This window comes from Cryptomeria japonica, chromosome 8 (assembly GCF_030272615.1).
Source record: "Cryptomeria japonica chromosome 8, Sugi_1.0, whole genome shotgun sequence".
NCBI lineage: Eukaryota > Viridiplantae > Streptophyta > Pinopsida > Cupressales > Cupressaceae > Cryptomeria > Cryptomeria japonica.
Window position 1 is genome coordinate 116,267,061 of NC_081412.1, and position 4,080 is coordinate 116,271,140.

A 4,080-nucleotide genomic window follows, 5' to 3' on the forward strand; every position below is an offset into this window, starting at 1 on the left:
TTATTCAATATCGTTAATGATGGATTGCTTAGATTACCTCAAAAGTTGAAACTTCAACCCAATCCTAAGAAAATTTAGGAATCTCATCAATGTGTAGATAATAATTTCCCATACCTGCTGACTCGAACAAAATCTGGGAATGAGGATCATTAGATTTCACCATCGTATACTTGGTTTCTCTTTCAGGAGTAAGCTTTTCAATAACTCCCTTAACTGGAATTTTGGCTTGGGTCATATCCATTTGTAACTCACCGCCTACATCCTTGCAAAAATTTCATCCCAACAACATTCCATATGTTGTTGGAACATCAGCAACCAAGACTGTCATTTTAATTTTCTTTTAAGGAAAAATGAAAAAGAAAATTGTGCATCCTTAATCTACCCAACAAGTGGGACTTGCTTATTTTCCATGGAATAACAATGATCGAAGGTTTTGGTCAATGTTAAACTAAGGGCATTAGCAACCTTGAGAGGTATTATGTTATCTAAAGCCCCAGAATCAATAACACAGTTACTCAACTTAAAACCATTAATCAATAAGGAAATGTAGAAAGGATCTATTTTTCCAAGTACTGATGAAGGAATAGTAACTAGGTTATTGGGAATATTCTTGGGTTCAAACAACACATGGTTATTCTACGAAGAATTCACAATAGGTTGAGACTATATTTTACAAATCTAACAAACCTATCAAATTGATCAAGATTAGACTGGAGATACTCAACTTCTGACATTTGAATTTTGGTCTTTTTTGCATGATCAATTATATCAAAGGGATTATAAGAATTTGGCAAAGCGGGCAAAGCCACATCTTAAGTTTTGGTATTGAGGATACTGGTCTTAGATGCATTTGAAACCATGGGGAATTGAGTAGGAGCGCTTACTTGATTATCACTCAAAACACTTTTGGGTAATGTAGGAAGAGGAGTCCCTCTCTTTGCAATTGTAACAGGTAATTGGAGAGTGTCCTTCTTCTTGTAGTGTCATAAAATTGTGACCCATGCAATTTTAACCATATTTTGGATCCTCACCTTGGCGATGACATCTCCTCCCCTAATTGGGAGCTATTTCTGCATTTCCAACCCTTCACTCTTTCTCCTTCATGTTTTGTGTCTTCTCTAGACCTTGTTTGGGCCCCAAAATAGGGTAGGACAGTGGCATGGTGCCCCTGTCCCCCTAGGACAAGGGTGTGGCACCCTTGTCCTCACCCCTTAGGGTGGCCCAATATCCAATCTACCCGATCTCCTATGCATTATTTGTCTTTGAGGTTTGCAATTCCTCTTTGTTGGCCTTTGGTGGTTGAAAATTAATCCTTGAGGCATGTATAAAAGGTAATTAAATACCCTCATTCATGGATAGATGACAGATGGACAATGAAAATACAAATAAAGAGCATAAGGAGAGATACAAGATTTCAAGGTCATCATCAAGCATTCAAGTCTTCTTCATTCATCCATTGGAGAAACATTACAACATTCATTTGCAAGCATCTATGTGTTAGGGTTTGTCATGTTACATGTCATTTCATTAAACATTTGTGATTACATTCAAGAAGCAAAGCAATCATCATCAACAAGTTGCAGATCTACAAGATATACATTTCCATTGTTTACATTCAAGCATTTGCAATTACTTTCTTTCAAGGTTGACTCCTCAACTGGGTTTTGACTAAGGCAAACCCCTATCCACAACCCCCCTTTCTTCTCTTTTCTATGTGTAGGTTGCAGGTGTGCAACTGTAATTGTGGGTTTGGGCTTCATTTGCAAAGATGGAAGAATCTTTTTCGTTTCACAAATTTTGTGGGGGACCGTGTACATTCTCGCCACGGTCCCAATGAATTTTCTCCAAATTTGTAGGGCAGATCCACATTAGTCTAATTAGCTCAAATCTAAAGTTACAATGCGATTTCGAACTGGTAGCTCCTCATTTCATTCATTTCCTCTCTCTTTTCCATATTGTCAAAAAGTAAACTTTCTCATTTACAAAAGAGGGTAAATCATACTTCAACCACTTGCAATCCACTTGGAATTCACATCCTTGTTTCCCTTGGATTTGGATCTAGTAGATTTAGCCCCTCTTTTGAAGGTAAAGTTCCTCCCAAGTGAAAATAATCCTAGTGGCTCTCTTTCTCTCTCCTAGTGGGGAGTCACTAGGATCCAATTTTCCACTTTACATTTTGGTGAACCCGACATCTTACACATTAATTCTGATTTCTCATTCTTAGATCTGATTAATTGCAATTTGAATTCCAAATTTTCATTTTCAAGCTTGATTTATTTGCAAATTTTAGAGGTTAATTGCATAAAAACCCTAATTTTTCATTTTGTGAAAATTAAGCTTGTGAGGTGCAAAATTCTAAATGCTTGTTTCAAATATGATTCCTATTTCAAAACTACAATTCAAATCTATTTTTTTATTCTGAAAATTCAGTGGTTCAATCATAAAACCCTAATTTCTAAGATATTTTCATTTTCAATCTTTGACTACAATTTTGATTGATCTAGACATCTCCAAATCGACCATTTTTTTAGATTCCGAATTAAAATCATAAACTCTACCATCCCTAAAAATTTCAAAAAAAAGTTGGTTGGACCGTGTGCGTTCCCGCCACGGTCCTCGACTTTTTTCCTGAAATTTCGGGAGACAAAAGTGACTGTATTTTTCTGCTCAGATCTAGAAAATCAACGTACTTTATCAATTTTAACACTCTCTAAGGTCCAACAAAAATTCAAATTTCATGAAATTCACATCTTAAAATTAATGTTCATAAAAAGGTCCTAATTTTAGATCTGCTTTTCCAGCAAATTCATATTTCACTTAAGAGACTTTTAATGGCATTTAATAAATTGGATTTACTTGCTCTTCTACATGTGATTACATTAATTTTTGCATATATTTATCATGTGTCAGATAAGAGTTTCTTCCTTTTCTTGTTGCTTCTCTTTCTTCATAGCACTTAGTCATATTGTGTTGTTAGGATTTCCAAATTATTAGATCTCAAAGCTTTCATGTATCATTTATGTTGCATTATAGTGATGTTGTTAACAAAATGCATTTCCTATGTTAATCATATTAAAGCTTTTGTAGATCCTAAACCTAAAAATCCTAATCTTTGTACCTCTTCTAGGGTATCTTGTGTGAAAGAAATGAGATTTAATGCTTTACCCAATGATCTTTCTACAAGAGAGAAAGCATTAGAAAGTAATATGGATCCATCTTCTTCTTCTACACATACCCTTGAGCAAGGGGAGCAATATGAAAACATCAACATTCTTACATCTTTAGATCATCCTTATTCTCCCAAAACCTATCTTCAACATCAAAGTCCATGTAGAGAGGATGATGTCATGCATTTTATTCATGACCTTTCTCCTCACATAGAAATCACTAAAAATGAGCTTTTAGATGATGAGGATATTCTTCCCCAATCTTCCAACAAGGATAAGCTTGATAAAGGCAAAGAGATTCTCATTCCACATGATACTCCTCCTTCATCTACAAATACTTTTCTACCTCCGTACACATCACATTTCAAAGAAATTCATGATCTTTCTCCTCCATCTAGTCAATTGCAACATTCTTATAGTCGTGGTTTTCATATAATTACAAAACAAGGTTTTAAAGGACAAGGAATTGGGAAATTTGAGCATGGGATTCATGTCCCTGTAAATCCTCCTACACAAACTACTACAAGAGGCCTAGGAATTGTTACCCCTCTTTCTATGGATGAATTCCTTAGACTTCAAAACTTTAAAGACTACCTTCAAAAACAACAAATCAAGAGAGCCCACAAGAATGCTTCTTCTTCAAAGCATCATTTTTGTTCATTTCATCAGACCCATGACCATAATGTTGATGATTGCCTTGATTTTCCAAAAATCTATTCAGGATGGCATAGAAAGTGGCAAAATTAGAATTGTGGATAATGAAACTTCGTCTTCTAACAAACCTTCTTCTTCATGGGAAGATGATATTTACCATTCTGACAAATTAGCTACAAGAATCTATTGGAGGTTGAAATAAGACAAGAACATTTCCTTTCCTCCTCAAATAAAAAACAAAAATTTTAAGCAAGTGAAA